The sequence below is a fragment of the Alligator mississippiensis genome, chromosome 1 (genome assembly GCF_030867095.1).
Source record: "Alligator mississippiensis isolate rAllMis1 chromosome 1, rAllMis1, whole genome shotgun sequence".
NCBI lineage: Eukaryota > Metazoa > Chordata > Crocodylia > Alligatoridae > Alligator > Alligator mississippiensis.
The window spans coordinates 379,731,903-379,744,110 of NC_081824.1; the positions used below are offsets into that span (position 1 = coordinate 379,731,903).

At 55.9% G+C, this 12,208-nt stretch overlaps 1 non-coding gene across 1 annotated transcript; it reads right to left on the reverse strand.

The window, feature by feature from the left end:
• Window positions 1-11,366: 11,366 nt before the first annotated feature.
• On the reverse strand, window positions 11,367-11,470 carry LOC132248003 (U6 spliceosomal RNA). The gene has a single exon (XR_009459363.1). It is a non-coding gene; the product is annotated as a U6 spliceosomal RNA (small nuclear RNA).
• Between the last annotated feature and the right edge of the window lie 738 nt (window positions 11,471-12,208).

Below are 12,208 nucleotides of genomic sequence, written 5' to 3' on the forward strand. Positions count from 1 at the left end.
AGCATGTGAATTCTTTGAGACTCAGACAATTTTTCTAAGTTCTGTATAATTTGAAGAAACAAAAAATTATATATATTAGTACAAAAACAGTCTCTTAGCCACACAGCCCTCACCAGTAACTACATTTCCACTTGTTAAATCTCATTTAGTTAAAAGATCCCCTCACTTTCAGGGACCTGAAGCTTTGTATCATAGTTTTATTATAAGCTGAAGCTGTAGTTTAAGTGATGGAAAGTGACTGGCATGTCTACTACCTTGGAATCCCAATTGAAAGTTCATTACAATAAAGAGTTTTCTAATGGACTTAATGGGTCAAACTCTCTTATTTCATTTAAATCATGCAAAAATGTGGATTTTGGGTTACTTTTTAATTTGAAAATTGGTGGAGTTTTTTATTTATCAGAGAAAACCAGGATTTCTGGTGATAAGTTGGGATCTTAGTTTTCTCTAATAAAAAAAAAAAAAAATCCCAGTTTTTGGTTAAAAAAAAGGGAACCTCAAATCCACATTTTCTCATGATTAAAATGAAACACCGCTATATGTATATCTATATATTCATGGTATTTCATTTAAATCATAGAAATATGTGGCTTTGGGGTTACTATTTTTTAACTAAAAATTGGGGACTTTTTTTTTTTTATCAGAGAAAACCAGGATCTCTGGCAATGAGAGAACAGTGGGCACCCCATTCTACCGTAGGCTACAAGCTGGAATCTATCCTGGCTTGTTTAGTGTTTTTACGTAGAGTTAGGTAGTTTGTGTAAAGTTGGGCAGTTTGCATAAGCATTGAACATGCTCAGTGGGTCTGAAGGGCAGAAGGTTCCAGCAGCTGTGAACCTTTGAACTGCTATGTTGTAATGACCAAGATTTTAGGCCTGAGCATGCACCAGTGCCAGTGAATAGCTGTCACCTGTCCTGAAGTGACCAGCAGAAATCCTGGTTTTCTTTGATTTAAAGAAAATAATAAATCAAAGGAAAAATAAATAAATAAATAAAAATCCCCAATTTTCGGTTAAAAAAAAGTAACCCCAAATCCTAATTTTTCTGTAATCTGTGATAATGCACTTTCCGGATGTGAAAAGGTTCAGAGGTTTTGCTCTCACCCTGCCCCTAGAGCCAGACTACCTGCACTAGCTCCTGCTACAGGTGGGTGGGTCCATTTTTGAACTGGGAAGAGGGGTGTGAATGAGTGTTGTGCCATGCTAGCCTCCTCCTCCCTGCACTAAGATAGGTGGACTGGTCTGAGTCTGAGTATTTGGGGACCACTGAGGAGAAATTAGAGGAGACAGACTGGTACTCTTGTGGCAAAGATACAGGGAAAAAATAGCCCTTGGCTCATGGGTTCAATCACAGTCAGTGGGATTGAGGGCTGAGGGGGTGAATGATCATGCTGCATGCTGCTGGCTTACCTGTGAGAAGGATGGCATGGTGTCAGAATCTATGCTCTGTGCTGTCAGAGCTGTCCACTGGGTAATCTGTGGGAAGGGGTGATTTGGGACATGGAGGGTATGACTGCAGCTGCAGAGCAGTGATATGGTAGCAGGAGAGGATCAGGGAGGCAGGAGGGAATCATGGGGTAGGCAGACTGATTGGGAGGGTTAGAAATCTAGGGGTGGATGGTGAGCAGTGATGACTTGTGGGATGGGGGGTGTGTTTCATGCTGGCCTGGTCCTGTGGTTCTGTTCTCACCCTGCCCCTAGAGCAAAACCACCTGCACTGGCTCCTGCTACAACTGACTGGGTCCAGGCTGGGGTCTTGTTTGTGGATGCCTGGGTCCAGAGCCATCCCAGGGGGGGCAATTGGGGTGACTACCCCAGTCCCTGTGCTTTGGGGCCCCTGTGGAGCTGGATGGAGGGGCCACAGCAACTCTGCGCTGCTGCCAGCTTCACGTCCGGCCTCTCAGCACCCTCCCCCACCACCAAATCTTCCACCAAATCCACCGCCGAAGGCAGCACACCTGGCTGCTCAGCAACCCCCCCCTCCCCCCACCAATGAATCTGCTGCCAGCTTCCTTGCATCTGGGGGTGGGGCCCTGCACAAGTTGATTTGCCCCAGGTCCTGCACCCTGCTCAGATAATCTCTGCCTGGGTCTGACTTTTGAAATGTAGGGTCTGTGGAGCTATCTATGCCTCAGTCTTGGAGGTCCTGTCTTGGTTTGTGAGCAACAGGGTCTGGGTCAATGAGGCTATGCCAAGTCCTACGGTTTAGGGTTCCTGGTTTAGTGTGAGTGTCAGGGTTTGAGGCTGTGCGGATGTGCCTGAGTCTTGGGGTTCCCTTGGTCTCAGTGTTTGGGTCTTCATGTAGATCACTGGATGCTTCATAATAGGGTCTTGGACATGTGGGGACAGTCTGGGATCTAAGTGCCTGGGGGCCTTCAGTATGTGTGGGTCCCCCCATGTGGCATGGTGGGACAATTTATATAACTGAATACATGTGTGCCTATGCCTGTCAAAAAAGTGTGAAAGCACTTAAGATAGAGTTTGTTGTTTGTGATTTGGTACATATACAAATACTGTAGCATTATAGGAATTAACCGTAATGAATTCCTACCTTGTGAGGTAGGAAATATTAACATACCAACCACAACATTGCAAACCAGTTGAAATAGGTTACACTTAGTTGTAGTCTTTCCACTCTGTCTACTCTGTTGACAGAAAACCACTGGAAAGCCAGCAGAACTAATTCTGACAATGATCCTGTAGAAGGAGAATATCTCAATGTCATAGAGCTGCTGTAAAATGTCTAACCTAACCCCCTTGTGACTCTTTCTTATGTAGAAGTAAAGGGGCTGTAGACAGGGTTGTTTTTTTACATCTGGCCGGTCCCAAGCTGCCAAAATATTTTTAAAAAGTTACTAGAGACCTACTTCTAACTACATTTGGAATTGACCATGTGACATGGTGGGGCATTAGAGAAGAGGAGAGGGGAGGAAAGGAAAGGCTTCCTCAGCTCTGAGACAGGGGTTTACTGGGCACTTAGCTGGAGCAGCTGAGTGCAGACCAAGTGCCAGTAGGGGTACTGGGAGAGCTGTGATGAATACTGGGATAGTAGAGGATAGTGGTTTACCTTTTTCCAGCAGGAGAACCAAGCAAGTATGTGATCAGTCTACCCCCTAACAGTCTAGACTTAGTATAACTTGGACACAGAACTTAGAAAAATTGTCTGAGTCTCAAAGAATTCACATGCTACAAAATATACATTTTAGAAACATTTTGTATTATTGAGATTTCTTATTCACCAACATTACTCTAATTTTACACTGCAGTTCCATTAATTTCAATAAACCATTTTAGAAATGGAATAATAGTAGGGGTAATCAATGCCCAAGATAGACATATCTCAGATATAAGTACAGGGAGTAGAGTTAACCCTTTATGTTCATTTAAGATACATTGTTTTTTAAATGAACTGATATTTTCCAACATCTATCAAAGGGAACAACTAGGCCACCCACTACTGCACTTCCAGATTTCTTTATCATGATGAACTGAACACTGTAGGCATATTTTAGACATTAGAGAAGGCAAGTGTAATTTCTCTCACACATGTCTCCAAAGGCTGATGACTGTCAATCATACCTGTTCCATGTAGTAATGTCAATTTTACTCCTCACTGTTCCACTGGCATAACTTTAAAAAAATTACTTTCAGATCTGGCCTAAGAGAGGTGAAAATCCAGTCAAGTTAATAAAAATTACATCTGCATAAATGAGGAGTTCAGTTTAAACTGATAATTTTTACCTCCATTTTTTCCAGAATTTTCTTTTAGTAATGACTGTTCATACCAAAAAACAGTGAAACTTTCCCCATTACAAGACTTTTGTGTTACATGACTGCACTGATTTATGGATTTAAATAATAGGTGAAAACGATAATAAATAATCTGATTAAAACAGAAAAACAAATGAAGATAAGTATGAAATGAGCCATATATTCTTCATTACTGCAAAACAGGACTTGTGTGCATAATACAAATTACTGCACATTATTTTCGGTAGATGTGCAGCTGCACCACTATTACCAGAAGCATAGCCCTACAGAAGAGTCACAGTCATTTTAGATTAGATTATGTGGTTGTCAAAATGCATGTGGTCAGTTTCCCTCACACCACAGCAAATTCATTTGTGTTCAAAAATGAGCACAGAATATCCTTCGGGAAGTCCAACCAGAGTGTGCAATGCTGCACTGAGTCTTAAAGGAATAGGTGTTCATTTCTTTAGCCAGAATAAACATATTATTTTTTATAAAATATAGCAGTTCCATTTGCAGCTAGTTGGAGTTAATACTGTAGTAAAAATATTAAGTATCTCTTTGCAAAAAAAAAGAAAACAGAGAGAACATTTTTTTCCAGGAATTGTTAGCAAATGAATTATTTTTAATCAATATTTGTATCCACAGAGGGACTCTAAGGAGATGAATTAGCTAAGTCATTAAAACTCTGCATGCAATGTCTCATATTAGCCTCTAAATTAGTCTGTTTGTAACTACTACCAGTCCTGAATTTCCTCTTTGATTCTATATCACCACTTACCTTTCCCCTCTTGTTTGTATTCCATTTCTTGTGACATGATACAGTGTTATTATCTGTGTACTTTTGAATGGTGACAGTTACTGATTAGGGAAATACACTTCAACCAGAAACCCTTCCTATTAGACAAAAAATATGAAGAAAGAAAGAAAGAAAGAAAGAAAGAAAGAAAGAAAGAAAGAAAGACTTTTGACTTTTAAGAGACCTTTATTCCCCGGAGGGTGATGACTCGGAGCCAGTCAAAAGCATGTACAAGGATGCCCCAAGCTCTGGGCCTCATGGACAAGGCCTGGGCTCATGGCCTGCAAGGCCTGCCCGTACACTCTAGACAAAAAAAAAAACCAACCAACACAACGAACATAAGGACTATTTACAGTATTTACAGTTCTGCCAGCAGGGACACCCATGGAGGCCTCCGGGGTCGACCCGCACGAGCAAAAGTCCAGGGCCTCGGCCCGCTCGACGCGTCTCTGCGGCTTGAGCAGCCGGTGGCATCACAGAGCGAGGATCAGGCGTCCCGCCTCGACCCGGCACAGCACCCCCTCGAGGGCCCAGCGCTCCTCAAAGGCGGGCACCGTCCGCCGGAGGACAGCGTGCTCAAACTCGAGCGAGAGGCGGGCCCGCACCAGCAGGCGGAAGAGCTGCAGGGCGTCGACCATCCCGGTGCCGCTGAGCTGGTTTCGCCGGCTCTTCAGGGTGGCCATCTTGGCCTGGCCCAGCAGGAAGTTGGCCAGGCTGACCGTGGCCCGCTCGGCCGCCCGGTACGGAAAGGAGTGGACGTAGGCGTCTTCGGAGAGGTCTCGGCCCAGTACCCGAAGCAGTGCGCCCAGGGCGGCAAAGAGAGGCTGCAGCCGGGGGCAGTCGAGGAAGGCGTGGAAAATGTCCTCGTCCAGCACCCCCGGGCAGAAGGGGCAGGCCGCCGAGGCCGCCGGGTCCAAGTGACGCACAAAGGTGCCGGTGGCCAGGATGCCGTGCACGAGCCGCCACTGCAGGTCGCCGGTCTTCTTGGCGATGGGCGCCTTATACAGCGTGCGCCACGCCGGGGTCCCGGGCCGCGCCAGGCGCCGCCGCCACGCGGTGTCAGGGCGGCCGGCGAGCACCTGGGCGTGCCGGGTGCGCACCACCCACATGTAGAGGCCCTTGCGGGGCAGGGTGCCAAAAGGGCAGCCCGTATTGCTGCTGGGGGGCACCGGGAGCCTGAGCAGCGTGTTGGGCCGCTCGGCCAGCTCGCCGGGTACCGCTGGGATGACGGGTAGCGGTGGGAAGGCGTCTTCTGCGGCGTCTGCGGCGGGGAGGGGCCGGCGAGTCTGGAGATGGGCTTCCAGGGCGGTCGCTGCCTCCGTCGGGAGGGCGGCCCTAACGGCCCGCAGAAGCCGCCCCGCGGTGCGGACGGAGCGCATCGCCAGCCGGGCAGCCAGGGCCTCGGGTGACAGCCAGTCCGACCGAGCGGGGTCCAGGAGGTGCTTCAGGCGGGTGGAGCGCGCCTCGACGAGAGCTGCCGTGAGGCTGGCAGAGGCCAGGCTCGGCACGACACGGTGCAGGGCCGGGTTGTGGACCAAGGGCTCTCGAAGGAGCTGCGGGAACCGCAGGTGCCTGGCCTGGGGACAGAGATGGAAGGCCGCCCGCCAGGCCCGCACCACGCTGCGGTAGAACGGGGGAAGGACCGCCCCGTTCAGGAAGGTGAGGTCCAGTTGAAACAGCTCCCGGTCAAAGCCGAGGCCCCCCACTCGCCGCAGGAATCGGCACGCCAGCTGTCGCCACGGGAGGTGGCCCTCGGTGTACAGGAGCCGCTGGAGGGCCTGCAGCCGATAGGCGGCCACCCTGCTGGCCAGATCGATCAGGCCCTGGCCCCCCTCGCCGGTGGGCAGGTAGAGGGCAGCTCGTGGGAGCCAGTGGCGTCCGTCCCACAGGAAATCGACCAGGAGCCGCTGCAGTCGCTCCAGTAGCTCCGGCGGAGGGTCCAGCACCGCGCAGCGGTGCCACAGGGTGGCCGCCGCCAGGTTATTGATGACGAGGACGCGCCCCCGGTAGGAAAGGCTGGGCAGGCGCCAGCGCCACCGCTGCAGGCGGGCCTCCACTCCCTCCTCGAGGCCGTCCCAGTTGCGCGCCATGAAGGTCGTCGGCCCCAGGAACACGCCCAAGACCTTGAGGCCCTCGCGGCGCCAGGCGAGGCCCCCCGGCAAGTCCGGCGGAGGCCTGCCAGTCCATGCGCCAAGCAGCAGAGTGTCACTCTTGCCCCAGTTGACGCGGGCGGAGGAGGCGCGCTCGTAGGCCCGCTGGCAATCTGCCAGAGCCCGCACGTCTTCCCGGGTGGCGAGGAAGACGGTGACGTCGTCCGCATAGGCCGACAGCCGGAGACGAGGCCCAGCGGACGGGCCCGTGGCCGATGGCAGGGCCACCCCACTCAGGCGGCGGCGCAGCGCGTGTAACAGCGGCTCGATGGCCAGGGCGTAGAGCATGCCCGACAGCGGACAGCCCTGGCGAATGCCCCTGCGCGCGGGGAACGGAGCGCAAAGCACCCCGTTCACCTTGAGCAGGCTGGAAATGTCCCGGTACAAGACCCGGAGGGCCCCGGTGAAGAGGGGCCCAAAGCCAAAGGCCTCCAGCGTGCGGAAGAGGTAGGCGTGGCCCACGCGGTCAAAGGCCTTCTCCTGGTCGAGAGAGAGGAGGCCGACGTCGAGGCCAAAGAGCTCGCTGGCCGTGAGCAGGTCCCGCAGCAGGAACAGGTTGTCTTGTATGGTCCTGCCCGGCACGCAGTAGCTCTGCTCGGGCCCGGTGAGAGAGGCCATGACCGCGCGGAGGCGGGTGGCCAGCGCTTTGGCCAGAATCTTGTAGTCCGCGCACAGCAGGGAGACCGGCCGCCAGTTCTTCATGTAGCCCAGGTCTCCCTTCTTGGGCAGCAGGGTCAGCACCGCTCGGCGGCAGCTGATCGGCAAGACCTTGTCGGCGAGGCTCTCCTGGAAAACGCGCAGGAGGCTGGGGCCGAGGAGAGGCCAGAAGGTCTTGTAGAACTCGGCAGGCAGCCCGTCGAGGCCCGGGGCTTTGCCAGAGGCGAGGCCGGCCGTGGCGGCCGCCAGCTCTTCCAGGGACAAGTCCCGCTCCAGCTCGCCGGCCTCCAGGGCATCGAGACGCGGTAGGCCCTCGTGGAGTTCCCGCGTGGCCTCGGGGCATGACGGCTCGGCCGCGAACAGGTCGCGATAGAAGGCGACGGAACGTTCGCGGACTTCGCCCGGCTCTGTAATGACCCGGCCCTCAGGAGTCTTGAGATGGTCCAAGGCTTTGCTCGCTGCCCGCCGCCGCTCCAGGTCGAAAAAGAAGCGGGTCGGGGCGTCGGTTTCCACCAGCTCCTGGCAGCGGGCGCGAATCCTCGCGCCGCGGGCCGCGCTCTCCGCCAAGTCGCGCAGGCATTTTCTGCGGAGCCGGAGGCTCTCGCTCAGTGCCGCGTCGCTGCCGGCGGCCAGCAGAGCAGCCTCGAGCTCCGCCACGTCCTCCTCCAACTCCCGGATACGGCGGCGCGTCTCGTTCGCGGCCAGCTGGGTGTACTGCTGGCAGAAGGCTCGGGTCTGGACCTTGCCCACGTCCCACCACAGCTTCCAGGAGGAGTGGCTCGGTCTCGCAGCCTCCCACCTCCGCCAAAAGTGGGCAAAGCAGTCCCGGAAATAAGAGTCCTGGAGCAGACTAACGTTCAAACACCAATACGGTGCCCGTGCACAGGCTCTCCCCGGCAGGCTCAGTTCGCTGAAGGCCAGGCCATGATCTGATAGACCCGAGGGAGCGATGCGGCTGCTGCGCAGGAGTGGCAGGTGGTGCCTGGTGATATAAAGGCGGTCGAGGCGAGCCATGGTGAGACCGCCGGCACTCGTCTTGGCCCAGGTGTACTGGCGCGCATCGGGATGCAGGGCTCGCCAGACGTCCACGAGGTCTGCCCCCTCCAGGGCAGCTTGCAGCTTGCGAGCGGAGGGCAGGTGGGGCTCAGGCCCTGTGCGGTCGAGGCGCGGGGCAGTGGTGCAATTGAAATCGCCCCCGAGGAGGAGCAGGTCATCATCCTCGCTAGCGTCGCGCAGGAGGGCAGCCAAGCTCTCAAAGAAAGCGACCCTCTCCTGGCCATCGGAGGGCGCGTAGATGTTGACGAGCAGCAGACGGTGTTGCGCGAGGGTGACGCGGACGGTCAGCAGGCGGCCGGGGACGACCTCCCGCGGCACCGCCGCGTCAAGCTGCAGCTGCGGCGATAAGAGTGTCGCGACCCCCGCGCGGAGGTTGGTGCCGTGGCTCAGGAACACCTGTCCTCGCCAGGCAGCCCGCCAGGCCACCTGGTTGAACCTGTCAGAGTGGGTCTCTTGTAGGAAGGCGATGGCCAGCCTCTTCTGCCGCAGGAGCTCCAGGACGGCCTCGCGCTTCACCGCGTCTCGACAGCCGTTGACGTTGAAGGTGCCAATGGTTGTGGCTGCCATGGGGGTGGGGGTGGGAGAGGAGGAGCAAAGCAGAGTGCGGGTGGAAGAGCGAGCACCCAAGAGCAGAGCAAGGCAATACAGACAGGTCAGGGAAGGCCTACCGTGCCCTACTCTAGTCGAGGGACCCGCCCAGGCCCCACTCCACTCTCACCCTCTGGGCAAGCTTGTCCAGACGGTAGGCCATCTGACGTGTGCCCCGATCTTGCTTCATGAGCTTGACTGCCGCCCTGGCAGCCTTGACAAACACTTTGGGGTCCGCACACCACTGGGTGATGTGCCCCGCTACATTTTTCTGCCCCTTGGTTAGCTTCAGCAAGGACAGGAGTCCCCCATAGTCAGGAGAGACCCAGGGGGGCTCCGCCAGCTTGGGGTGGATGTTGCCCACGGAAGAGCGGCGAGGCCGCACCCCCGGCGGGAGCTCGCCCGCAACTGCAGCGTCGACCCCCTCGATGTCCAAGCACATCAGCCGCCTCTCGTCGTCCGAGTCGAGGACCGGCTCCGTGAGGACATTCCCTGTCTTCTTGGGGGGGGAGGGGCCATCCCGCTCACGACGTCTCTTGCGAGACTCCGAGAGCTGGATCTCCATCTCGCTAACTTCCCCATCTGCTCCGGTAGGCTGGGGCGTGACCAAAGGGGCAGCGGGCTCTCCCGCCACCCCCGGGGCCAGGCCACCGGAAGAGAGACATTCGCCACTATCCCTGCTGCCGCCTGACTCCAGGGGCTGGGGGACAGGCGAGGGGAGGGGGACCCCTGAAGGCCCCTCCCCCCCACCCGCTAAGTCTGCCTCGTCGGTGGCTACATCCGACGGGGCGGGTGGTGCGGCAGCCGGAACGGGGTCCGGCTCTGTAGTGGGGGGGTCCTCGGCACTGGCCGAGGAGGGGTCTGTCAGGGATGGGGTGTCCTGAGAGGCCCCCCTCATCTCCCTCTCTTTTTCGGGTGGTAGGGAGGATGCCCGAGCCCCATCATGCGATGAGGCTCCAGCACCGCAGTCCCCGGCCACCCCAGCCACTTCGGCCGGGGCAGGCAGGGGGCAAGGGGAGGCGTCCGCCTCTCCACCTGGTGGGGCTGCCGCACCGAGGGCAGGGGGCGCCACAGACGGGGGAGGGGGCGGTGGGGCCATGGTAGTAGCACCAGCCCCTCGGCTGGACGATGGCTTCCCGCTGGAGACCCCGGTCCCCTGAGATGGAATGGGGGGGGAAGGAGGTCGGGAGGAAGAGCTCCCAGCCTTCCTGGGCCTGCCGCGTGCCCCAGACGTCGACGCGCCGTCTGTCGGCGCTGCCGCAGGCGGCGATGGTCCGGCCGCCTTGCTCCGAGGGCACTGCGCGGCCAGGTGGGAGGAGCCCCCGCACTTGAAGGACGTGGTCTCTCCCACAGATAGATAGATAATAAACCGCCGCCCCTCGAGCGTGAGGCTCAGGGAGCGAGGCAGCGACTGGGGGCCCTCCTTGAGGAGCATGAAGACCTGCCTCCGAAAGGACAGGACGTGCTTGCCCTGAGGGTTCTTGTTTCCCATCGGCAGGCGGCGAAAAGGACTCGCAGGAACCCCATAGGCCTCGAGTCCCCTGGCCAGCTCCCGATTGGAAATGTGCGGTGGGACGTTGGAAATCACCACCCTCACTGCCTGAGTCTCTAGGGGCGTGACAGGGTAGTGGATGCCCGCAATGTCCAGGCCCTCCGCACACACCCTGTCAACCAAGGCGGGCTTGCTCAAATAGATCATCGGGACCGTGTTCACGCGCCCCGCGTAGCGGATGGTACGCCATCCCAGGAGGGCGGCCAGAGCCTCCACGCAAGCCTCGAGCCCCACATGGAGAGGGGCATGAACCCTCAGGCCATGAGACAGTGGGAGGTCCTGAGAGACATCCTCATGCCAGCTGCCAGGCGTAGGAGCCGCCATTCCTCGCCAGGACAGGGTTAAACTGCGAAGCGCAGCAAAAAAAAAAAAAAAAAAAAAAAAAAAAAAAAAGCCTCAGGCTGACCCGGGGACTGGGACTGGGAGGGGGCTGGAAACGCCCCAAAATCGGCCTGAGGGGGGGCAGAGCAACCCCGTAGGGGCTCAGGGCAAGCCCCAAGGCAGGGGCAGATGGCAGGGACCAAGGGAAGGGGCCCTGGGGGAGGGAGGCAGCAGGAATCACAGGGAGAACTCAGGCGGGGGTGGGGGAGGGGCAGAGGCAAACGAGGCTGCCAGAGCCCAGGGGAAAAAGGCTCAGAAAGTGGGGGGAAGGGGCAGGGGGGGGGGTCCCCAGGGACAGGGTGGGGAGAGGCAAGGGTTGTTTTGGGGGGGGGACAGGAAAAGGGGAGCAGGGAGTGCGAGGCAACGAGCTGAAAGCACCTGAGCTGGAGGAGCTTAGAAGGGCTTCAGCTGTCGGCGGCCATCTTGAAAGAAAGAAAGAAAGAAAGAATTTCACGAATTTGCGTGTCATCCTTGCGCAGGGGCCATGCTAATCTTCTCTGTATCATTCCAATTTTAGTATATGTGCTGCCGAAAGAAAGAAAGAAAGAAAGAAATAATGCATTGAAGATTTCTAGGTCTTTTTAGGTTAGGGTACAGTATTTTTTTTCCATTTTTCCCTGTAACATAATTCAACACACACACACACATATATATATGCACCCTCACACTTATGTCTCCTGGGGTAGTCCTGTAGGTGGGCAGGAGGTCGGGTGCGGGGGCGGGGCAGGTTAGCAGGGCAGAAGTGCAGGAGAAGGGGGTCAGCCAGAGCCTTCCACAGACGGTGCCCTGGTGGTTGTGTGGCTGTCTTGGGGCCTGGGCAGGGTGGGAGCTGGGAAGGCTGATGCGGCCAGCACCATGGCCATCAGCAGTATAGGGCACTGGTCATTGCTGGCAGGGGCTGAACTGGAGTCTTGGGTCAATGGGTGCTGCTGGCAGGGGCAGGGGCAGGGGCAAGGATGGAGTCGGGATGCAGGGTTGGCAGGGAAGGAAATGCTGTGTGTTGCCCCTACACTGGGCATACAGCTCCCAGGAAGGGGAGGGGTTTGACAGGGCTGTGTGAGTGGGGATGAGCCCTTAAGATGGGCTGCCATGTGCTGGCAGTTACCCCTGGCCTCAGCATGGCTGCCAAGTGCTGGCAGCTATGTGGTTGGAGGATGGAGCTCCTCCCTGGTAGCCATAAATATATAAAACATATTATATATATATAAAGTTATAAATATATATATATAAACATAAATATAAGTTATCTGTTCACTTGCTTGTAATAAACATTTTT